This window comes from Balaenoptera physalus (assembly GCF_965194825.1).
Source record: "Balaenoptera physalus genome assembly, chromosome: 6".
Classification (NCBI taxonomy): Eukaryota; Metazoa; Chordata; class Mammalia; order Artiodactyla; family Balaenopteridae; genus Balaenoptera; species Balaenoptera physalus.
Window position 1 is genome coordinate 73,179,991 of NC_138885.1, and position 26,134 is coordinate 73,206,124.

At 36.8% G+C, this 26,134-nt stretch overlaps 1 long non-coding RNA gene across 1 annotated transcript; it reads right to left on the bottom strand.

Annotated features, from left to right (window-relative positions):
* Positions 1-4,175: 4,175 nt before the first annotated feature.
* LOC309663235 lies at positions 4,176-17,372 on the bottom strand. The gene is made up of 2 exons (XR_014265165.1): positions 7,306-17,372; positions 4,176-6,987 (listed from the first exon to the last, which is right to left on the bottom strand). It is a non-coding gene; the product is annotated as an uncharacterized lncRNA (long non-coding RNA).
* Positions 17,373-26,134: the final 8,762 nt, after the last annotated feature.

The window sequence follows — 26,134 nt, forward strand, 5'->3', positions numbered from 1 at the left end:
AAGTATAAAATAGTTGAAATTGAGGTAAGTATTATTTATACCCAGAAAGAGGCTCTTCTTGTGTCAGGTCATTGATGTGGGGCATTGAGTCAGTCTAGTTAGGAGCTGTGCTAAACTTGGTGTCTTTGTCTTTTCAGGCTGCTATAACAGAAATGCCACAGAACTGGGGAGCTTATAAATAACAGAAATTTATTTATTACAGTTCTGGAGGCAGGGAAGTCCAAGATCAAAGTGCTAGCAGATTTTGTGTCTGGTGAGAGCCCACTTACTGGTTCATAGTAGGTGTTTTTTCACTGTGTCCTCACATGGCAGAAGGGGCAAAAGATCTCTCTGGGGTCTCTTTTATAAAGGCACCAGTCCCATTCAGGTGGGCTCTGCCCTCATAGCCTAATAACCTCCCAGAGACACAACCTCTCGTATCATCACATTGGGGATTAGGATTTCAGCATAGGAGTTTTAGGAGGAAAGAAACATTCAGTTCACAGCCCTTAGGTTTTGTTTTTCAACACCTCGTGGGCTTTGATTTCCTCTAGTGGTGGGCTACCATTCCTTGTGCTTAGAGTGAGGGCTGTGATGCTGAAGAGCATTCTGAGGGTTCGTACTCCGTTCTCAGGGGGCACCATTCTTGCACGCTTGCATGGGGTTTTTATCCATGCTGTGGCTCCTCGCCCAGTGTAGACTGCTGCTGTTGGTCACTCACTGGGGGCATGGCAGTGGGTATCTGTTGTTCTGGTCCTCGTTTGGCCCTGTGCACCAGGCCTTGGGTTTGGACTTTCTTGGTATTCCTGCCTCTCCTTCCCATGGCAGTCAAAGTCTGCCCTGTTTCTGTGGTTAATCTTGGGCAAAAGTTTCTTGACCTTTCCTAAGTGTTAACAGATCACCGCTGCTTGATACTGGAATAGGAACCTTGGGACGGGATGCTTTTCTTTTCCTCCCCCAAGCATAGAGAGAGATTTTTTTCTACTTTAGCCTCAAACACAATAGGATCTTTTCTGTTCCTTAAAGATCATGGATTTTACTCCCCCTTCCATAGTGGCGTCAAGGCTTTGCTTCAAGTGAGAGACGGGGCCAGGCATCTGCTAATCACTTCCAGGTCTGTTATGCCCATGGGTTCTCTCGCTGAACTACTCTGCTCCATTCTTTCTTATGAGCACCCAGAGGAGGTTCATGGAAGAAAAGAAACAAAAAACCCACAACAAACAAACAAACCCGCAAATCTGCTAGTGAGTAAAACAGGAAACCAACAATGTTTGGAGTCCACAGCTCTTCCAGATAGACACATTAGCCCATACTGTACAACAATTTGTGAAAATTGTATGTGATTTCCTTTCATCTCACTTTAAGTGTAGTGACTGTTCCTAGCTTTCATGGTTTATTGTTAAGCAGGCTATATGTTCTCTTTGGAGAAGCTTGTCCCTCTTTGGAATTCATCCAACTTATTGGCCCTGCTGTCAACTCTTTGGTCAACTAAAGTTAGGATTTTGTGGTTTCTACCTTAGCCTTGTTAGGGAGTAACATCACTTTTTCCAGGTTTCTGCATACCAAGCAGAAGGGGGGAAACCTGGCCACTTCTGTTTTTTTTTTTTTTTCCTGGCCAGTTTTAAGGCTGATTTTACTATCATGGAAGTCAATCCTCCTCATTCATGGCTCTGGCTTCTTTTCCTCAGAGGCTTCTTCGAGATCTTATGTATCATGTCAGCTACTTTCACAGCTGAAAACACTGCTGTTCTAAAGGGATAGGGTTCATTGATCAGCTCGCAAGATTGTAGTTTCTTGTGTGAAGGATGCCTCCAGCTTGCATCTGACAGGCTAGAGACAGCTCGTTGTTTAGACTTTGCAGTATGCTTCTTTCTTCTTCAGACTCCCTTTGCTGATTCATCATTCAGGTGTTCAAAGTCAGTGCTTTTCATAGTCATGTTATCACAGGTTCAACAGAATAAAATATTCTGTGAGAAGAAAAAAAATCCATATACCTTAAAAGATGACAGATATGGCTCTTAGTAAGTGATAAAGGGGTAATTCATAATAGAATATAGTAATTTTAAGGATAATTTTTTTAAAAGATTGGTCATGATTATATGATTTTTGAAGTATTTTTTAAATTGTTAATTTTGTCTTTTAGACCAGGAATTGGTGCCCATTAGTGAGAGCCACATTTAGGAAAAATGTTAAGTCGGGAGGTTAAGTGTCTGTTGGGGGCAGAGTCACTGTAAGTTCCGAGGTAACAGGTAAAGATAAACCTAACACACCTCACAAGGGATAGATTTTAAAGTAATGATTTAAAAGCATTAACCAGAAAAACAGGCTTTCTTTGACTAGGAAGGAATTAAAAGAAGGCAAAGACGGTATATAGATACTGCTTTTATTGCAAAAGTACACAGAGATAAACTCATCCCTTGAGGGGTATTCCCCAACTGGATGAAGGGATTGTATGCAACAAAGGAGTCTTAATAATAATGAGCAATAATCGGCTCTTACAGCTGACCTTTCCCATAAAATCCCCTAAGGACTTATTGCACATTGAATATTATACCAATCTGAAATAATAAAGAGGATTGTTAGGCATAAAAAGTATTTCGGATATTGGCAGGACCCATAAACTATAACAGAGAGAATTTTTAAAGGCTATCCAGGGATTACAAAGCAAAGTCATACCTTCAAGTATTGGGTAGGTAACATAAATGGGTGAAGCTAGCCTGCTGTTAGACATTAGGAAGTAGTAAGCTTTGAGTGCCCTGTGTAAAGATTTTCAAATATAAATTAAAAAATTTTTTTTCAGGCAAATTAAATGAACCTATGGGCTCCCAGTCCTCCTTCCCCACCATGCCCACAACAATGACATTTTACCAGTAAGGTAACCAAAATGGTCAGTTTCATAACTTGCATCTACATATCTTATGATGTCACATAGCCAATTCTTATGACATATTTACTTGCCAGCTAGCAATTTGAGTCTAAATCCTAAGATCTTCCTAGACATCTTTTGCAGCTAAGAGTACAGCGATGCCCAAAAATCTCTTGTGGATTTGGTAAATTATCAGGCAGTACTCCTCAGATCAGAACAGTGTTCATCATCTGATGGAGGCTTACCTGGATTACACCGAATCTATGAACTAGGCAGCAAGTTCCCGTCTGCAAGCCTAAGTGAGATAGTTAAGAGGGAAGATGAGGAAGCAAAGATAAGTCTTTTCTCTCTTCTTGTTCTTAGGAAAACATCGGCCCAATAGAATGTATTTTACCTAACAAGTGTTGTTTAACACACTGTAGAGTGATGGAGAATATGACTTGCCTACTGATCTGGAAGATAGCAGGGCCCATTTCTGTCTATAGGAAGAAAAGCACCTAATATCAAGTAAATAGGTGTAGAGAAGAAAATGTTTAGAAGTAAACAAAATGGTCAATTCTATGGCTGGTAGGAATAGAATATTTTGTGCTGTTTTCTGGGAGACTAAACACAATTCCTGGATTTGGGTAGGTGTGTGAGACTGAAAGCTGTGTTAAATAAAATCACAATTCCGGTTGATGCACTGAAGGAAGGTGAAATACTTGCCTCATTTGTTTGACCAGTATCTGAGAAGGCAAAACTCTTAGGCTGGTTTATTATCTACAGAGTAAACACAATATTGCTTCCTGAGACTTCACTGCATGAATTCCACTAGATGAGAAGTAAGTAATAGTGGGAAATCTTTACACATTTTCTGATATTTTTCTTAATTAAGATCTGTCATTTTTAAAATTAATTTTTATTGGAGTATAGTTGCTTTACAATGTTGTGTTAGTTTCTACTGTACAGCAAAGTGGATCAGCTATATGAACACATATAGCCCCTCTTTTTTTGGATTTCCCTCCCATTTAGGTCACCACAGAGCATTGAGTAGAGTTCCCTGAGCTATACGATATGTCCTCATTAGTTATCTATTTTATAGGTAGTATCAGTAGTGTATATATGTCAATCCGAATCTCCCAATTCATCCCCCCTCCACCTTGGTGTCTATACGTTTGTTCTCTATGTCTGTGTCTCTATTTCTGCTTTGCAAATAAGATCATCTATACCATTTTTCTAGATTCCACATATATGCGTTAATATACGATATTTGTTTTTTTCTTTCTGACTTCACTCTGTATGACAGTCTTTATGTCCATCCACATCTCTACAAATGACCCAATTTCATTCCTTTTTATGGCTGAGTAGTATTCCACTGTATATATGTACCACATCTTCTTTATCCATTCCTCTGTTGATGGACATTTGGGTTGCTTCCATGTCCTAGCTATTGTAAATAGTGCTGCAATGAACATTGGGGTGCATGTGTCTTTTTGAATTATGGTTTTCTCTGGGTATATGCCCAGGAGTGGGATTGCTGGGTCATATGGTAGTTCTATTTTTAGTTTTTTAAGGAACCTCCATACTGTTCTCCATAGTGGCTGTATCAAGTTACATTCCCAGCAACAGTGCAGGAGGGTTCCTTTTTCTCCACACCCTCTCCAGCACTTATTGTTTATAGATTTTTTGATGATGGCCATTCTGACTGGTGTGAGAGGATACCTCATTGTAGTCTTGATCTGCATTTCTCTAATAATTAGTGATGTTGAGCATCTTTTCATGTGTTTGTTGGCCATCTGTTTGTCTTCTTTGGAGAAATGTCTATTTAGGTCTTCTGCCAAACAAGTAAAAATACCCAGGAATAAACCTACCTAAGGAGGTAAAAGACCTCTACACAGAAAACTATAAGATACTGATAAAAGAAATCAAAGATGACACAAACAGATGGAGAGATATATTATGTTCTTGGACTGGAAGAATCAGTATTGTGAAAACGACTCTACTACCCAAAGCGATCTACAGATTCAATGCAATCCGTATCAAATTACCAGTGGCATTTTTCACAGAACGAGATCTATGATTAATGCATCACTTTGATTTAGTCCCTTGGGGTTCTGAGTTGATTTTTACAGTCATAAAAAGGTAATTCTATTATTTGATATGGCTGAATCTAAAAGCTTCTTATTATTTGTACTGCTTTCGAAGCTCCCCTCCAAATATGTATAGAACTCTATATTGACTTAACTTGGTTTTAACATAATGTTAATTAAACATGTTCAAACATAAAATAGATAAAATCCCAAATGCTGATAGCTCTTATACAAACATAAAATCCAAGTAAATGTAGCGGTTCAAGATATGAAAAACTATAAAGATAATAAAATTTAAACAAAAATATAATAAGCTAAATGATACTGCTTCGCTGACATGACATTTCTGTTTAAAATGTGAATAGAGTACTGATTGCATCATAGTCCAGCATCTTTATCCTACTGTGTATGCTGTGTTGACTCAATATGCCACAGCCTTTCCCACCCCAAACTAAAATTTATTCTAGAGCACTTCACAGAGCCCTCAGGATCTGTTCACACTCTACAGTTTGAGAAAGGCTGGCACATAGGCTATGGTACTTGCTCAGTGCTTTACACTAATTGTGACACATTTTAAAGACCCCATGTAAATAAATGAAGAGGGAAAAAATAAAGCAAATATAAATACGGCTTGTACTTCTAAAAAACCAAAACATTATAACAAAAGTGCTGAAGGAAACTTTTTTTAAATATAGAATTTTCTCAAGGGAGTCAAACTATTGAAATGATTGCTAGTACCTCTCTCCGCACTAGTTGTTATTATTTTTTCTTGTAAACATTTCACTAGTTCTTAGAGAATGGTCTCATGGGAAGCTGGCTCTGAAGTGCTTTTTCAGTGACTTGAGTCCACGACCAGTGGTAAGTTGCTGGCAGCCATTTTGGTGAAAGACCAATCCATAGTTAGGAAAACTGAGGCCAGTGGGTGGGTTCTAAACCTACATTGATTGCTCAATCTGAGGAAGATTATTCAGGGAAATTACTTCTATATTTTGGGAGTTGGGAAGAACACCTTGAGATATTGCTTTAATTTACCTCCTCCTATTACTGTAGCTTCAGTTGATGTTACAGCCTGATGGGGATTAAAGACGATTTACTCTTAACTTGTAATGTTTCCCAGGAATTGAAGTGAAGGATTATACACTTAGAAGTTTTACTCTTTCATTCATGGAGTGGATATTTTAGAAAGCAGCCCCACCCAAAGTTGAACTTTGTATTATGTGCTGTGACCATGAATCAGGAAACTGAAGCTGATTCTGACTGATTCCCACTTCTGTGGCTTTTGGCTCAATATTCCTTCCCAAGACCCCCCATAGACTGAATATTGTTACATCCTTTCTTAAATAATGTTAAAATGCCTTCCAGAATATAAAATATACTGGATTTCTTTCCTATGTCATTAAGGTATTTTCTTTTTGACAATTTCATGGATATTTGGTGAGTAAGGAGAATGGTAATCTCTGGCCCTTAAAATCTGTACATGTTGTTGACATCTGTCTAGAATTCAGAATTATGCAACCCACAAATTTTAGGATGAACTTAAACATTTATGTCTATCTTCTGTCATATTCAGTACAGGTAAGCTGAAACATGTAAAAATGTTTATCAGTTTTATCATTACCATTCAGTTACCATCTATTAAAATGCACTTGTTACAGTACATTGGGAAGAAAGATACATGTTTCTTCAAATATAAAGCTATTGGAAGTCAGAAAATGCTCTATCTGTGTTGAATTTTGCATAGCAGTTTTCACAGAGATGTTTCTCTCCTTATACATGACTTCTGAAAGGCTTCTTAAGACCATTCTCCTCTGACTAAATTCCTTTTCAGAGAAGAGCTGGTTATTTTTTTAAACAAGCTCTACAGAGTAGTTTTATTTTAAAATTTATTGTCTCAGAATTAAAAACAAAAAACTGTAAACCTTAAATTCAAGGAATTTTTTTGGATAGCAGGACTTTTAACTTAATCACTGTATGGACTGAAACAATACAGATACCTGAACTAAATTAAATATCTTCCCTAGAATGTCTAAAAATACTGTTGTGCTATTGCTGCCTTCATCAACTAGGATTAGCCTCATTGTTCTTTTTTTTTTTTTTTTAATTTTTATTTATTTATTTATTTATGGCTGTGTTGGGTCTTAGTTTCTGTGCGAGGGCTTTCTCCAGTTGCGGCAAGCGGGGGCCACTCTTCATCGCGGTGCGCGGGCCTCTCACTATCGCGGCCTCTTTTGTTGCGGAGCACAGGCTCCAGACGCGCAGGCTCAGTAGTTGTGGCTCACGGGCCTAGTTGCTTCGCGGCATGTGGGATCTTCCCAGACCAGGGCTCGAACCCGTGTCCCCTGCATTGGCAGGCAGACTCTCAACCACTGCGCCACCAGGGAAGCCCCTAGCCTCATTGTTCTAAATCACCTTTTGTTAGTAAAGAAAAACCTAATCACAAGATCTGCTAAGTTAAAGAGGATGTATACATGTCAGATTTTATCTGGAGGTATTGCTTGGGATAAACCCACTGCTGATGTAAATTAAATAAAAACACTTAAGATGCAGAAGAGGGACAATGATATAATAAGTTTTTGTTTATTTATCATACTTCAGACTTACTCTCAAGTGAGATTTTCTTTAAAAGTTGCATTAATGAGCAAGAACCATATGGCTTGAGATGAAGATATTGCAAGAGTGGCATAAATCCAGCTGTCCATTTCCAGCACATAAGCATATTTTATTTGCTGTTTAATTGTTTCTAGTAAAAGAATTTGCTTATGTGGTAAGTATACACAAAATATTTCGTTTCCTTTTTATATGGTTAATAATGGATATTCCATCATCATTATTATTTCACATTTATACAGCACCTTTCATTTGCGTACTTCAGGTAATTTACAACCAAATCACAAGACCATTTATGTAAATATTTTGTATGCCTATTTAGCAACCTTGAAGTTTGCCATGTGTTCATATTTGTGGAGTCACAAGTAATTTATAGGAGGTCAGTTATAATGAAAGGGATTTTATTGATTTCATTTTCTGTGTATTCAAGCTGTGGAATTGGGAAGTGGAGGCAAAGGAGGCTAAGTAAAGAGGGAAAATGTAACATGCCAACCTCAGTTTTTTGCTAATTGTATGAAATACATCTGTTGGGGAGGGGAGGAAAAGGAAGAGAATTTAGGAAACATTTTAAATGTGCTCTGAATGAAAGCAGTGAATTAACACAACACCTTTATTACTTTTAAAGTCCCCAAATATTTCAAATGATTTTTTCAACTACTTTTAAACTGATATATTAATAACATTGTGTCCTATTCTATACATATGCAAAAATCCTTTATTGAGGCCCACTGTGTGTCAGATACTTTATTAGACATTAGAATTTGCTCTTATATTAGAACAAGTGTTAGTTCAGAACTCATAAGCTTTCAGTCCATAGTCTGATCCATAATATATGTATAGTTTGGTTTGCAGAGTATTTTATAATTTTTTAAGTTAGCAATGTTTAAAAATTGGAAAATTGCACACAATAATCTGGATTTGGGGCTTATTTCAGAAAATCAGAAAATTTGGCAATACTGGATTCAGATTTCTTCATGACGATGGTTTGCTGCAGCCTAGTAGCCTGGCTCCTTTTAGATGGGCATGCCTACTTTAGTTGTCAGTCTCTCTCACACTCCCTAACTGGAGGTAGTTACCAGAGCATTATGTCTGAGGTGATGGAAGAAGAAACAGCAGGAGATGAAAAGGGGAACTAAGCAGGGACCAAATCTTGATGAATCTTATAGAATATCTGAAGGAGTTTGGACTTTATTTTGTGGACACTAGGAAGCCTCTGATAAGACTATAAATAAGGAAATATTGTGATTTTATTTATGTTTTAGAAAAAAAAACACTGATAATAGCATGAAGGATGGATGAAGGGATTGAGAATAATGGAGAGAGACTGGTTAAAGAGCCTATGGTAACAATCTGTGGAGTAATGATTGAATAGAAAGCCAAATGAATAGGGTTTTGTGTTAAACTAGATATGACCAGTGAGAGACAGGTCATAGTCTAGAATGAATGCCATCATCTTTTTTTGTGTGAGACTAAGTGGCTGGTAGTGCCACCAACCAAGTTGGAGAAGAGGTGAAGAGAAGAGGAGGTAATTTAGTTTTGAATATATTGAAGTCAGGGTTTTTGTGGGACATGCAGTTTGGAAATACATTGTAGGCAGATGGAAATATGACTCTGAAGCTCATGGGAGCGGAGGGCATTGATACCTAAGTTGGAGTTAATACACTAGTGGAAGACAAAGGCAGGAGGAAAGCCAAGACAGAATCTTGTGGAACACCAAAGAGAGAGTAGTGAAGTATAATTAAAAAGACAGTTTTTAAAATGAGGAATTGTTTAAAAGCATTTAAAAGTCAAGCATAAACAACTGTTCATTAGATTTAGCAATTGGATAAAAACAGTATGTTACCATGTAAAGTAGGAAAAGTCTGATTGTATTGTGTATTACTAGATAAAAGGAAGTTGAGAAAATGTAGACTAGATGTCCACTTCCAGTAATATGGCAGGTTAGATAAATTGGAAACTCATGTTCTTAAACCATTTGGGAAGGTTAGATAAAAAATAGTAGTTATTATTTTAAATGTATAATTGGATTCTTAAAAATGTAAAGGTAATCCCCCCCCGGCCCCCAGGGCCAAAACCGAGAAGGTAACTGAAAGTTGGAGTGGTGAAATGGTACAGCAGGTTCTATGAGATTTGTTAATCTATTAACCACGGCGCTTGGCAATTAATGCTCCTATAGGGACAAGTGGTAAGGCTGTGGGCCCAACAAAGGTGGTATCTGAAAGTGAAAACACTCATAGAAAGCTGAACTCTTTAAGGACTAACACTCAGTAAAAGGGCCTACTTAAAAAAAAAAAGTCCACCCACTAGCACAGGGAGATGTTTCGCATTTATCTGGACATTTATGGAAAAACATTCTTCCATAAGACTTTATAACAACAGACTTGTCTTCATACCAGTTTGGAGTTCTAATTTGTACTACCCACATGACTGAAGAGCCCCACGCCTTGCTATTAATATAAAAAGGTAGTCACAGCCTGGTAAAACCTCTTGATATGGAACAAAATCAAACGTAAGATCCTTCTGAATGATATAAGTTCGACCCAAAAGTTGTAGAATACCAACAATGAAGTTTCATCTAACATATGCTCAAAATCCAAAATGACAAAATACATGTGGAAGCAATCCATCAGGAATGGAGTCAGAAGATATGACAAACAATAGGAGTAAACCATTAAAACTATTGAATTGAGACTATAAAATAAGTATGTTACTAATAACTAAAACATAAGGAAAAAAACATGATACTATCAAAAAGAGAAGTAAGAATAAACATAAATCTTCTAGAAATAGAAAATAAAATCATTAACTTAAAAACTATTCAGTAGATTAAACAGTTGATTAGATACAGTTAAAGAAGATGTAAGAGAACTAGAAGATGGATCTTAGGAAATTGCTCAAGATGCAGCAAATAGAGATAAAGAGAAGGCCCAATATATGTCTACTTGGAATTCTAAAAGATGAGACCAGAATGAAGTGAGTGTAACACCATTTGAAAGAATAATGGCTAAGAATTGGCCAGAATTGTTGAACACATGAATCCTCAAGTTCAAGAAACCCAATAAATCCCAAACATGATAAATAAAATCAAATTCTTACCTAAATAAATCATCATAAAAATGTAGAACAATGGAAAAGAAAATGTCTTATAAGTATTTGGAGACAAAAGTGATATTACCTAAATAGCTAGAAAATTAGGCTGATAGTATTCTTGTCTATAATAACAGAAATTAGAATGTAATAATAAATTCAAAGCATTGTGATAAATGCCAAGCTATAATTCTATACCAAACTGAACTACCATTCAAGAGGGAGGGTGAAATTACATTATAAAACAAAGAGAAACCAAACATTCAAAAAATTTGACATGAAGAAAAGGAGAGTCTGGATAAGAACAAGAGGGAATACAGGGTCTGAGAATAAATATTAAGATTGGAGAAACTTGATAAAGTTGATAGACTGAATGAAAGGAAGGAGATAGTCAAGTAGCCAATGATATGAAAGGCAAGAGAGAGTTAGAGAGAGAATCATTGTTAGAAGAATGTGGAAAGGTTATGAGGCAGGGTGGAATTAAGGTTGTGAGAGAGTTAGAATGGATGCATACATGAATATGTGAGAGAGGCAAAAGCAACTTTGAGAAACTGAGGGAAAAAAGAAAATAGAGCTAACCAAAAGCCAGTAAAATAACAGATAAAGAATGCTGAGAGCCCAGCTGAAGTCTTAAATAATGAATTGCTTATAGCGTGACTCTCACCATTTCTATTTTTGAAATAAAGAAGAATTATATATCTAAAACCGCAGCAATATCTTAATTAGAGTGAAAGCTAAAGGAAGAGTCTTTGTTGAGATTTTTAGTCATACAGTCTTCCTACTCATGGCTTTGGAAATCTAAAATCAGTGATTCCAAAAGAAGATACTTTAGTTTCGAGTGTTAAACAATTTATTCAGTTATCTAAAATACTACTTATTTTCATAGTTGGCAGATATTACAATATTAACTTATTTTTGCTTTCTTTGGTAAGGCTTAGAGACTGGCTGGGATGCTGGACCTTGAGAAAAAGCACATAAATAGGTACACTCAAGTTGGTCTATGGAAAATGCAGGCCCGAAGACTAGGATGGGAGTTTGGAATTCAGAAGAGTGATGGTTTTTATGGAATTTTCTGTGTAAGAGCATAGTAAGGAGACACCTGGGGCCATGAGTTTTGTGGCAATGAGATCTCATATTTAGTTTTAAAATTTCCTTTTCATCCCTATATCTTACTGTCAGTCTACATGTGCTTGGGAGACTAAAGCAAGTGATTGATGTGTAGGCATTGGGACCAAGGAGAACTAAAGAGAGGAGTAGCTTCATTGAGAAGAAATTATGGGATGGCCAGAGGTGATTGGGGCTGGGGGTTTCCCAGAGCATTGATCTGGAGCATGACATCTGATGAGGATGGCTTTGGGGAGAAAACAGTCTTCTTATTGAACAGGGTTCAATTTAAATTATAGCTGATTTGGATATTGGGGGAAAAGATTACCTTTAGAAAACTGGATACTTGAGATCAGAGATTTCAGAATTACCTTTCAAATTTTCCATTTTTATTAAAAATATATTTTTTCATATCCAGAAGACTTAGAATGCCTAGCATACTCTTTGTAGCACATTTTTATTGATAATAAACTCTCTTAGGTTTAATTGTATCTTCTCAGATGTATTCATTACTCCTAGGTTAAACTATTAAAGGAGAGAAATACATTTTATTTACCTTTTATCCCCCCTTTAATATCAATGCCAATACTACCAATACCAGAGTTCAAATCTTGAATCAAAGTCTGCTTTTCACATTATATGTTATTTCTTCTCAGTTGATTTGTTTTCCAAAACTCCCCAAATCTGCTTCCATTTTGCTTAGGCCATGTGATCTCTAGCCATCTCTAGGTATCTCAACCACAGAAATCCTCACTCCCTTGAGCACTGCCTCTCATTTTTCCTCTAATATCGTCTATTCATTTCCACCCTGTTACTCCACTCCCGCCTTTCCTGTTGTCTGGAATTCTCTCCCTGATTATTTGAGTCCTACATTCATTTACAACTCAATTTCCACGTCCTTCTCACCTACTGAATATTGTATACCTGCAATCTTGGACCTTAGAGAGGAGAAATATCTCAGTGCTTTCTTTGCATTTTTATTTTTATCATATTGGCACTACTAAGAACCCCAATGTACTTAATACACTCAATAACTATTTGTTGAATTGAATCCATATAATGTCCACCTAGGCAATTCCACATTCTTTAATAAAGAAAGGATAGCATAGGAAAATACCATATATCATGATTAAACTGATAGTATTCATATCTCTAATCTTTTTTTTTTTTTTACCATTTTTTTTAAAGTCTTTATTGAAGTTTTCACAATTTGCTTCTGTTTTATGTTTTGGTTTTTTGGCCGGGAGGCATGTGGGATCTTAGCTCCCCAACCAGGGATCAAACCCGCACCCCCTGCATTGGAAGGCTGGACCGCCAGGGAAGTCCCCCATATCTCTAATCTTAGCTATAGGCACTGAAACTAATAGATCAGTATTCTTTTTTATTCTAAACTCTCATGGGCTTGACTAAAGGAGTTTAAATTACACCAGTGGATCTCAATGGAATCACTATTTAGAATAAGAAGACTGAAACCATGAAATTAATTTTTGCCTTAATAGACTTTGTTCCACATTATCTTTCAACAGTAGTTTTAATTCACGGAGTTAAAATGGCCATTGAGTACAGTAACTGTGAATTTTATTAGGATTCCTGTGTATTTCTCTCTCTCTCTCTCTCTCTCTCTCTCTCTCTCTCTCTCTCTCTCTCTATATATATATATATATATATATATATATATATAATTTGTGTGTATATTTATCCAACACCCATCTACCTGGTGTATCATCTTTAGTAATAATTTAATATTTGACTGTTTTTTTCCTCATAAATCATGTTTATTTACAATCCCTCTGCCCAGTATCCTTCTTACCTGTTTCTGTCACTCTTGGGTTAGTCCCATTGCTTCAAAATCTTCCCATTTTCAAGTCTCAACTTAATTCTTTCCTTCTCCATCAAGCCATAGTGCTACCTCCCACTCCCCCATATTTCTCAATCACTGATCCAACATCGCTGTAGTCTGAATCACACAATTCAGTGCTAGCTGCAGTGTTTTACGTAGTTTTTTACTTGATGTATGAATATTTCTGTTTTATTTTTAGTATCTTGTACATTGTGAGTACTTCTAAAACTTAGTTTTTTATCCCTCACTTTTTCAATCTGAATGAAAACAATGTGTGTAATAAAATTCTTGTTGGCTGATTATTAATTAGTATATTCTTAGCTAATACAATAAAGTTTACCATTGATCAAAGTTGAAAATAAACAGGAATGTAGTGATGCTACTAGGAAACAAAAAAGTGTCATCATTCTATTATTATTACGGTACATTATATAAATTATAACATTTATTTTGAAAAACAGTTGATGATAATGATACTACCCCAAAAGAATTACCCATGTCTACTTCTGAAAATTTCTATTATTTATTGTGTATTTTTTGTTATATAGTCACTAGTATTTAATTTACCATTTATACATTAATGGTGAGTTTTTTAAAAAAACCCTCTATTGATGTGTTACAGTATTGATTTCTCCAAATAGCCTAATGGTCTATTTGAATTACCGGAAAACTCAACTGATCTTGTTCTGTTTACAAGCTTCTTTTTAATCAATCTTTCAGATACTCAGCAGTCAGATTATTACCAATCTCAGTTTAAAAGGATTTATGCTCTTCAATGCCAATTTACATTCAGGTGTAAAGTGTCAAAGAAAAATTTGAGTACAGAAGTTGGTGGAGACAATTCAATATTACTATGTTCAAAAAGAGATTACTGGTTATATTCATAGCCATTGTATTTCAACAGGATTCTGACTTGAAAATCAGGACATTAGTCAATTCTATAATGACACAGTAACTAGAGGACTATAGAGACAAGTTCATGGCAGATCAATAATATTACACAAACAATACATTTCAATAATAATATAAACATAATATTTGAGAAACAGTACCAAATCAGAGGTGTGCCATGTTTCCACTAGAGCACTAAAAGTATAGTTTCAAGGACTGAATAATTAAAAGTCTGATAAGAAATTAATATTATGAGGCATTGCATCCAACAGATCAGGAAAGAAGCAGATTTTTGGCCTTTATTAGACACATCTGAGATACAAATATAGACTCTTAAATAAGATAAAATTCGGGCTTCCCTGGTGGCGCAGTGGTTGAGAATCTGCCTGCCAATGCAGGGGACACGGGTTCGAGCCCTGGTCTGGGAAGATCCCACATGCCGCGGAGCAACTAGGCCCGTGAGCCACAATTACTGAGCCTGCGCATCTGGAGCCTGTGCTCTGCATCAAGAGAGGCCGCGATAGTGAGAGACCCGCGCACCGCGATGAAGAGTGGCCCCCGCTCGCCGCAACTAGAGAAAGCCCTCGCACAGAAACGAAGACCCAACACAGCCAAAAATAAATAAATAAATAAAATTAAAAAAAAAAAAAAAAAGATAAAATTTAACTTTAGTATATACCATCAAGTTCTATCTATGCCACTTAGAAAAAGACTAATGTGTAAACAAGGTCAATGGCTTTTGGAAAGGAATCATAACTAGTAAACTGAAAATTGTCAACACAAAGCAACATGCTAGTCAAATATTCTTGACCCCGATGGAAGATTTTCTGCCACTTGCTATTGATATTTGGACCATCTGTAAAGTAAGAATGTCCAAATTAGAGTTAAAACTGCCAAGATTTTTATAACAGAAAATGTCTGTGATAAGTTTCAGTAGCAGTCCTGCTTCATGATAGAAACTATGAGGGAAGCAAAGGGACCTCTCCGTGCAAGGTCTGTGTGTAACTCTCACTAGAGGGAAAAAAACATACCCTTGGCAGAGTGGTGGGCTATTAGGAGTCTCTCTGCAGTAACAGAAACTTGGATGAGGTGGTCTATTAAGGCCTTCTCTTCAAGTTTTAATGCTTTATGTGGTATCCTCTGAGTCAGCCCATGAGTCTAGTGCCTGGCATGGGTCTAATCTCTGAAGTCAATTTTCTAATAAAAATATGTAATTATTCTTTTTTTTTAATAACATAGTTGTGGAAATAGTATAGGGTTTATATTTACATGAAATATGGTAAAGGCTACATTATATTTCAAGTGCTCTACCATGTGTCTTAAGATATTATTTTACTTAGTACATAAGCTAACTGATCACTGGGAACTTAGTTTCCTCTGAGTAGTTGTTGCTTGGCAAAGAGACATGGTTGCAGGCATTTAAATTCTTCATTAAAAATGTTTACAGGACGGAAAAAGTAATTTACTCTAAAATGGCAAACAGTATAGACAGTTGCAGAATTCAGCTCCAAAGACTTTTATATCATTACTTTACTACTTAGAAATAAACATTATGCCTAAGCAAGTTGGTTATACAAATGACAAGTAACTCACTTCCCTGAGTAAATACTTAGGTTGAAAGTATTCCCCAAGCATTCCATCATTCTAATTTACATGGTGTACAGGGAAAGTGTGTATTTAATCATACAATAATATAGGATTTTAAAGAAGAAAGCATTTTTTTGGTGTTTTATTCTTTTAGTAGAAAAAATACAGATTATTTTATTTTGTTAGTTCTGTGGTTAAATATGACTGTATTGGTTGTCAGCAATTAAATAATTTGATTTTGATTTAGAATTTGATTTTGATTAATGTCCCGTCCACTTTAGCAGTCAGAGTTGGCAATACAGTGTTCCTTCTGAGGCGGGTATGGGTAATTGCAGTGTTCCTCCTACCGTCTTCTTCTGGTCCACGCCTGTTCATGCAAAAGTCAGAATACTAAGAAAGAATGACTAAGCTTGACCAATAAATAGGCCAATTCAACAGCTCTTGGGGATACTAAAACCCCATCTTGTTTTAAAAAAAGAATAGTTTAAAACAATCCAATTCATCTAGAGGAGGACAATAAAAAGCAGCGGTTGAAATACTTACTGGTGAAAGAGGGAGGTGGTATTACTCTTTTTTTTTTTTCCCAAAAAAAAAAAAAAAAAAAGAAAAAAACTTCAGATAAAGTTCCAGGCACTATGCTAGATAAGCATTTGGATGAAGCACAGAGGATGATAGAATACCAAAGGGAGCTCTAAGCTGGTTAAGGGTGTAACTGATATTCACATTAGCAGTGGGATTAATAGCAGTAAGTCTCTTTCCTCTTGGAATTTATGATCCAGTGACAATACCAAATAGAGAAACATTTCTTGATAGCCGGGGACAGAAATTTAATCAAGGGTATGCCATCAATTGAACTACAATTTTTCCACTTAGATTGCCATCCACATCCTTTAAAAATAATGGTAAGCCCATATGTTACTCTAGGCATGGTTCCTTTTAGACTTCTTAGGCTTAATAAATATCTGTGAAATTTATTTCAGTGCCCAGATCTAGCTCAGTAGTCATGCCAGCAGTTCTGATGTCATAGTTTTAGAATATAGGTCATTACCAACTTGGCTTCTGATTTCTAAATATCTGAATTCCTTAGCATGACATTCAAGGCCATTTATGATCTTTGGAAGAAAAAAAAAGAAACAGAATGTTTCTAATCTCAGCTCCAATTACTCTCATTAACCTTTTCTATAGTCCTGCCAAATAAGTTACTCAATTGTTTTTCATTCTGAAGTTTTATATGGAGGTTATACAAAGCAATATTTTAAATAGATAGGAAAATTGATCCAGGAATATAAACAGGAAATTAACAAGAGAACTCCCCACCCTCTGCTTCAACACGCAAACACACACACACACACACACACACACACACACCCTTCCTCTAAACAAAATAAGACAACACAGCACAATAAATTCCCATTCAACATCTGAAAAGACTTTAAAGTTAAAATTAAAGAGATACAAATCAAAACATTGATTTCATTTTCACTTCAGATTGGAAAATAATAAAAATTTTTCTATTTTCCAGTGTTAACCAGAACATTAACCAGACCATTAACCAGAACATGAAAAGGAGACATTCTCATATCATACACTGTTAATAGAAATGCAGTGGGGTTATTTATTTGGGCAACCACTCTGGGGGTATATTCTTAATTTTTAAAATTATCATACAACCAATTTGACTTTTGTGTGTGTAGAGTTCTATGGATCTTAACTTGTATATTGATTCATGAAAATACCATCATATTCAAGAAAAAAATCAGTTCAGTCATCCCCCCAAACTCCCTTTATCACTATCACTTTATAGTTACTCCTTCTCCCCCTCATAACTCTGGGCAACTGCTGATGTTTTCCATCACTATAGATTCTAGAATGTCATATAAATGGAATCATACAGTATGTAACCTTTGAGACAGGCTTCTTTCCCTGAGCATAATGTCTTTAAAATCCAACCAAGTGTGTATGACAGTGCTACTCAACAGTAGTCTCTTTTGAAGAATAAAATGTCTTAATTTTGATGAAGTCCAATTAATCAGTTGTTTTTTATGTTTCATACTTTCAGTATTCTAAGAAACCTTTGTGTGCTTCAAGGAAGCAATAATTTTCCCCATGTTATCTTTAAAAGTTTTACAGTTTTAGATTTTAGATTTTGGTCTTTAATCCATTTTGAGTTAAGTTTTGTGTGTTGTGTTCTTCCCCGCCCCCCCGCCATTGGAATATCCAGTTTATTCAGGATCATTTGTTTTCAAAAGACTTGCCTTTCTCCATTTAACTGCCTTGATTCTTTTGTCACGACTCGGTTGAGCATACATGTATTGGTCTGTTTCTTGACTCTCTATTCTGTTGCATTGATCTGTGGAACAGATTTTCAAAAATTCCAAACTGTCTTGATTATATGATAGCTTTATAATAAGTCTTGAAATAAGGTAGTCTAAATCCTTCAACTTTGTTGTATTCTAAAATTGCTTTGTTTACTCTAGAAGCTTTTAAAAACTTTCAGCAACTATTTTTCAGTTTTAAAATTTCTACTGTGTGTGTTTCTAATTTCAGTTTTACTGATGTATAATTGTACACTTATCTTACAGTTTTATGTGTCATACATCATGGTATTTTGATATACATATAGACTGTAAGAGGATTCTGTCCATTGAGTTCATTAATACATCCATCTCCTCCATATTTACCTTTTTTTTGGTGAAATTCTATACTCTTAGCAAATCTTAATTATATGGGACAGTGTTATCAAGTATAGTCACTGTGTTTTACATTAGATCCTCGGAACTTATTCATCTTACAGCTGAAAGTTTATATCCTTTTACTGCCCTCTCCCTCTCCAGCCCCTGACAACCACTTTTTCACTTTCTGTTTCTGGATTTGAGTTTCACTTTTTATTTTATTATTATTATTTTTTTAGATTTCACATGTAAGTGATACCATGTAATATTGTATTTCTTTGTTTGGTTTATTTCAGGTCCATGCATATTGTTGCTAATGGTAGAATTTCCTTCTTTCCTGTGGCTGAATAATATTCCATTTTATACATATATATACACACACACACCATATCTTCTTTATCCATTCATCCATTGATGGGTACTTAGATTGTTTCCGAATCTTGGCTATTTTGAATAATACTGCTATGAACATGGGAGTGCAAATACCTCTTTGAGATCTCGGTTGGCAGGTTTTTTTCTCTCAGTACTTTGAATATGTCATGCCACTCTCATCTGTCATTCAAAGTTTCTGCTGAAAAATCTGCTGATGGTCTTATGGGGGTTCACTTGTGTGTAACAAGTTGTTTTTATCCTGCTGCTCTTAAGAGTCTCTCCTTGTCTTTAACTTTTCATAATCTGTGTGTCTTGGTGTGGGTCTCTTTGGGTTCTTATTTGGAATCTTCTGGGCTTCCTGGATCTGGATGTCTGTTTTCTTCCCCAGGTTGGGGAAGTTTCCAGACATTATTTCTTTGAATAAACTTTCTGCCCATTTCCCTCTCTCTTCTTCTGGGATCCCTATAATGCAAATATTGATCTGTTGGCTGATATCCCATGATTCTCTTAAGCTATCTTCACCCTTTTTCACTGTTTTTTTCTTTTGCTCCTCTGATTGGATGAATTCAACTGCCCTTTCTTCGAGTTTGCTGATCATCTTAGTCTGCTGTTGAATCCCTCTCTTGAATTTTTCAGTTCAGTTATTGTATTCTTGAGCTGTGTGACTTCTGTTTGATACTTTCTTATATTTTCTACTTCTTTGTTGTAATTCTCAGTTTATTCATGTATTGTTCTCCTGACCTTGGTGAGCATATTTATGACCATTATTTTGAACTCTCCATTAGGTAAATCACTTATGTCCATTTCATTAAAGTCTGTTTCTGGAGTGTTATCTTGTTCTTTTGTTTGGAACATTTTCTCTGTTTCTTCATTTTCCTTGACTCTCTTGGTTGGTTTCTGGCCTTAGGTAAAACAACCACCTCTCCCAGTCTTGATAGAATCATCTTGTGTAGAATTGAACGCTATTATTTAGCCCAGTCTGAGCTCTAGGTTGTCTCTCGAATCTCTTGATTGTCTAAACTGCCTTTTTTGTTTCAGTGGCTCCCAGTAGTTGAAGGTGGGCCAACACCTGTCATTGTCTTAAAGGAGAGGATCTCAGTCAGCACTTAGATGCAGGCTGATTGCAAGCCAGACCCTCAGGCAGCAGTTTTTGAAGTATAAAAATATACCTGTTTCAGGGGAAGACTGGAAAATGGCCACATCTGTCTGTTCCCTCTGTGTTGAGCCCTGGGGGATAGCCAGTTAATAACCATTTGTTTGTTATAGTCCTGTGGGACTATATTGAACACAGGTTCTGCTTTGAGTGGGCCAGAGGGAGAATGTGGAGACGGCACCTGCTGGCCTCATGGAGAAGCTGAGAGTTGTGTGTGTCTCCTCCTGACTGTATATCACTGCACTGGGGGTGGGGTTTTTGGTAAGAGTGTGTCTCAGCCTTTCCCACCCATATCCATGTAGGTATGTTTTCATTTACACAGTGTGTAGGAGTCTCTTGGCTATTTTCTGGATTTCTTTCAGAGGAATTTGTTCCATGTGTAGCTGTTGATTTGCTGTGTCCACGGGACTAGGTCATTTCAGGAGCTTCCCATGTTACCATATTGGATCATAACTCCATGTATTCTCTTTGTAATGTCTGTTATTCTGCTGAGAATGCATCTTTTTTCATTCACTTTAAGTATTTTTCCTTTATCTCATGAAACTCAGTTATAATAGACTATTTTAAAAGACTTTGACTAATAGTTCTAATATCTGGGACAGCTCAGGGTTTTTATCTCTTGATTATCTTTTCCCTTGAGATTTCCCTTGACATTTTCTGCTTTTTATGTCAAGTGATTTTGGATTGTGTCTTGGACATTGTTCAGATTTCCCTTGACATTTTCTGCTTTTTATGTCAAGTGATTTTGGATTGTGTCTTGGACATTGTTCAGACTCTGAGTGCTAATATAGGTCTCTAGAAAATATTATTGTTTTCATGTTAACCAGGCCATCAACCTGGCTAGGGTTGTGTCATAACATCTGTTTGTGTCTTCTGTGGGAAGTCATTCAAATTTCAGTTAACTTCTCTAAGTCTTTTCTATGACGGTTTCGGTCTGTCTTATGAATGCATTACTGAGGGGTTAGGCTGAGCCTTGCATAGATTCATATACAGAATTAGGCAGTCTCCTTGTGGAGGTTTCTCTCCTTCAGACTTCCTAACCGCCCCCCTCCCCAAACTATCTGTCCATAAGGACTCTTTTCCTGATTATTCTGGACAAAAAAGATGAATTTTCTATCCAGTTTTTTAAAGCCCACAATGACATGTTGCTCTGCAATTGGGACCTTTCTCAAGGCAAAGTTGGGAGAGAAGAAAATAACATAACAGTCATTTCTCTAGGTTTTTCACTCCCCTGTACAATCTTCCTGTCTCTGTTTACTTGTAGAATTTTCAGCCAGGTAGTTAGTTGTTGGTTTTCTGTTTTGCACAGAATTTTTAGTTTCAGTCAGAGGGAGGGATGGGCATTAGTGTGCTATGCCATCCTACTAGAGCCAGCCTCCTTCCTCTTTTGATTATTATTTTTAAAAATAAATGATAGACACTATTTCTATAATTGGACCATTTTAATTAGGGCTACATCAGTTGAAATCTAGATGTGCAGGTTGTAAATCTATTTATCTTTCTAAAATGGCCTCTTTTTTTCTTTCTCTGTTTTAACCTGGATTTGAAATTGTTGGGCAAGTCAGAGCTATTTCAAGCCCCTAAATGCATATTTTTGTGCAATTTCCTAATCTTTTAATGTCATGTTTATCAAAAGAACTGCTCCATGATGATGATTTTGCTAATCTTTGTTAATTCAGACTTGCTCTCTGATGATTTAATGAATACTGAATAGAAAAGATTCTATTACTGTTTTGAACAAGGATTGCTTTTTTGCATTGTCTGCTATTTGCTCTGCCTTTCACTTTAGTAAGCAGCCAGTTCACTAGTAGGATCTGCCTCCTGTTCTTTCACACTTGATTGTGTTCATTGCCACTTACTGTGGGGCGCTCTCTTTAATTAAATCCTTGGTAATGGACTGACAGCTTACCTCACAACCAAAAGCTACCTTAAATGCTTCATCAGTTTGTCAGATATTTGTACTCTGCCTTACAGCTTCTCAGTCTACCTTTTTGCTATGGCTGTTACTGACTGCACACAATGTAGCCTGACAATCCCCATTTTCTCCCAAGCCCTCCAGGTTAGGAACAGCAACTTCCTCCCTTTGCCTAGAGACCTACAACGACCTTCGCAGTGAATGGCTGCCTCACAAATGATGCTTATTGTCAACATTGTCCCCTCCCCTCCCTCAACTGACTGAAGATCATTAATTAGGACCAGATAATAGCACAGCCCAGAAGGAAACAATATACTGACCCAAAGGACTGTAAGGTCTGGCTAATGCATACCAGCTGGAACTGGGGAAACACACGTGGGAGAGGGTGTTGAGGGAATTGGACCAGAGAGGGGAGATATAAGGCTGGGTAGGGAGGAATGTATTGGCAGCAGTCTCCTGTGACTCATGGTTTAATGTCCTGGCAAGGACACTTGGAGTTGGCCCTGATATGCTGCTGGGACTCCTTGAAGCATGGCCACAATTATGTGCAGTTAATTGGGTAGAGATTCTAGAACTGCCTTGGCAGAGTATTAAGAAAGGGATTTGAAGGCTTGAGGAGGGAAGCTTTTAGATTGGGTTGATTATGTGAGAACAGAGTACCCACTAGCTGACTAGATTCCTCGGCAAGGCCAGGAAGAAACTTCCTTCATTAAGCCATCAAGAAGTAAAGTCCTGGTGAGTACTTGCATTTTTGAAAAGCTCACTGGGGGTTGTCATCTTCTACTGCTAAGCCAGTATTGACAGTAGGGAATATTGCCATTTAACTAGACTCTTTAGTATTAGTTGGGTAGATAGGGTTCTAAAACAGAAAAGGATCAAATGGCAGAATTTACCTGATGGCAACAAGGTATAATATAGGCAGTAAAGCGAGAGTGGCAACCAGGAGCCTTGACTTGCTGGAAGCTGTGTCAGTGACTAATAGAGCATTATGTTTTTAGGAATGAAATAGGTAGCTGACTAGGGTTTTGCTGAACCTGTTTAGCCTAAAAATAATAATAATAAAAATCCAGGGCTGACAAACAGAAGGCTGATGTCAGCCATTGCAATGGAAAATTATCCCTCACCAGCTTCCAGACATAACCGAGTTCTCATATTCACAGCACATTAATTGAAGCAAAAGCAGGTCCCCTATGACTGGCAATTAAAGCGCAATAAAATGAGGTATGCCTGTATAACAAAGGTTAAGTTGTGGGGTCAGAATGAGTGAATACATGGCTTTTGACAAGATTTTATAGATAAATTAAGGAAATGATGTTGAGATGAGCTAAGTTCAGGTGTGAAAATGTGCTACTAATATTCGCCTCAGTAATTCATGTTAAACTTTTCTTGGAATTTCTTTTATAGGGTTACTCATACTGTTTATTAATAACACAAACATTACCTCTGCACTTAGAATACAATCACATTCTTTTTCATTTGGTATTTATTTTTTGTTTATTCCTGGAAAACACAACTCTCCAAGGTTGGGGGTTAGGTATATTATGATTTCTATTATTGGGGGGGTGGGAAAACAAACTGGCAGACGTCTCTGGATTTCTTTCTCCTCTTACTGAGCTTAATCTCTAACAATTTACTTGCAAAAATAATAACCAACTAAAAAATATAATGGCAAAAATTAATCATTTTTAGTAATGACATCAACAACAATTACGACAATATGTCAGAATAAACTTAACAAAAATGGCCAGGACCTATGTAAAAATGGTTGTAGAACTTTAGGAGGCACAAAAGAAAACATTCCTTGGTGGAAAAAACCTCAACATTTCAAACACTTAAATCATCCCCAAATTAATCTACGCATTTAAGTATTTACATCTCTTTCAAGACCCCCGGTTCTTTTTTTTTTTTTTTAAGGAAAATCTAATATGATTATAAATTTCACCTGAAAGAATAGTAATAGCCATTCCCCATTGGTCAAGGGCTCCCACTCATGATGCCGTGGTGGATGTTACTCAGGAAGACTTTCACAAGCTGCTGCTGGTCTCAGCTAGGGCCAGATGCTGCTAGGTAATACCTTCTATTTCTTTTCTTTCCAAGCCTCCTGCAGCTACATCTCTTAGGAGAATCCAAGCCAGACTCTATGGGGAAACTGTAATTTTAGACTTTTACTCTGTAATGCAGTAGAGAATACAGGTAGGATCAGGGATGATGTCAAGTTGAAAATAGATAATCTGGCATAGCATTCTACCTCTGAAAATTCTGTGTGAGTGTGGCAGGTGGTATTTTCTCAAAATGGCCACAATAATACCTTCTAACCCACATAGTCTTCTTACAGTGTGACTTAAATACTCCCCCTAGTAAGAAGTGGTGTCCCTATTTCCTCCTTGAACCTAAAAGAGCTTGTGACTACAGTGGAAGTTACTGTATAACTTTTGAAGCTGCATGATCCACAGTGATATAGCGTCCACCTGGCTCCCTAGAGACACTCACTCTTAGACTCCAACCACCATTTTGTGGGGAAGCTTAACCCTACCCACATGAGGCATGCTTCACTGGGGATTGTCAGCAATTGAGAATTACACATATGGTCAGGTGTTTGCCTTTCCCTTTGTTGTCAAATACATTGCTGCTATCTGGTTCCCTTCTGTCCTTAGCAAATATGGCTTCCTTGGGATCCTGGAATAGTATAGAAAAGATAAAGACTAATGTGATCTGCAAGGTCTTAGAAAATTATTAACCTCAGGATATCACTGCATCGTGGATGCAAGAAGCATGATATTTCAGCCCTCTCAAAGCAAAACATTTTTACAAGGTTTTGTAAGTCACACTGACTTCCTGCATAGTGAAGTCTTTCATAATCTCTTCTGGAATTGGCAGTTATCATCTTAAAAAGCTTCCTTTCCTTATGGGCATACGGGAAGAACTAACTGAAGAAATAAGCCTGAAAATGAGACCTTTTTGTACAGTTTCCTGGTTCAGATTTTTGTCCTAGGTCTCATATGTGTAAGCTCTGGGCATCTTAAAATATTCAACACTTGCTCATTAGCTTTGGAAAATTTCCTAGGTGAATCTGGGTAATTCCAACACTTTGCAGTCACAGGTACCCTGAAGACCAATATATCCTGAAAAAATTTTAGATGAGAGGAGTTCCTAGAATTTGTTATCAACAGATGGCTCTAGCTACAAGTCAGGAAATTAAGATGGTGGAGGCCTATATAAATAATGTCTAGGAAGAAGAAAAAGAAGAGGGGTAGAAGTGTGTGCACACATTGTGCTTGAAACTCAAACGTTTATTGAATTAAAGGATGAATGAGTAAAATGAAATACCCACTCCTTTCTCATCTGTACTCTAGGTATCCAATGTAGAGCATATCTGTCATTTTAATATCTACTCCTAGAGCATTTGTAGATTCCTTTTGCTCATGCTTTAAATTAGTGTTCCTAAATGTATGGTGAGGCTAAAGCTTAACATTTTGAGATATTGATTTTTACATGCATGTGCATTATTAATAAATGAGTGATATGTATATCATGGCTAAAAAACAAAACATTTCAAAGAGCTAGCGCTCTTCCCTCTGACGTGGCCCCTTCACACCTCAGCCTGTCTAGCAAGCCATATGTATTCCATTCTTCATTTAGAGTTTTCCTAAGAGTTCAGTGACTTTCCTTCAGTCCACAATGTAGCAGTCCTCTCCTGGGCCTCTGAGCCCTTCAGCACTTCTGTCCCTCTGTGCCATTTTAGATTGACTTTAATAGAACAAATTGGTTTTGCAATTCTGCTCCACAGAGTTGAGAGCTGTCCCCAGTCAGCTCTCACCAGGCATGCCACCAAAAGGCTAAAGTGGTGGCTTGAAAGGTGCATATTGGATTGAGAGCTGACGTGGTTGGTCGTTTGAAAGATATATGCCAGAAATCGTGCTTTATGCTGAGTTTGCCTCATATACTCATTAAAAAGAAATGATCAGGAGCTTAGTTATAACTAGAAATTGTAT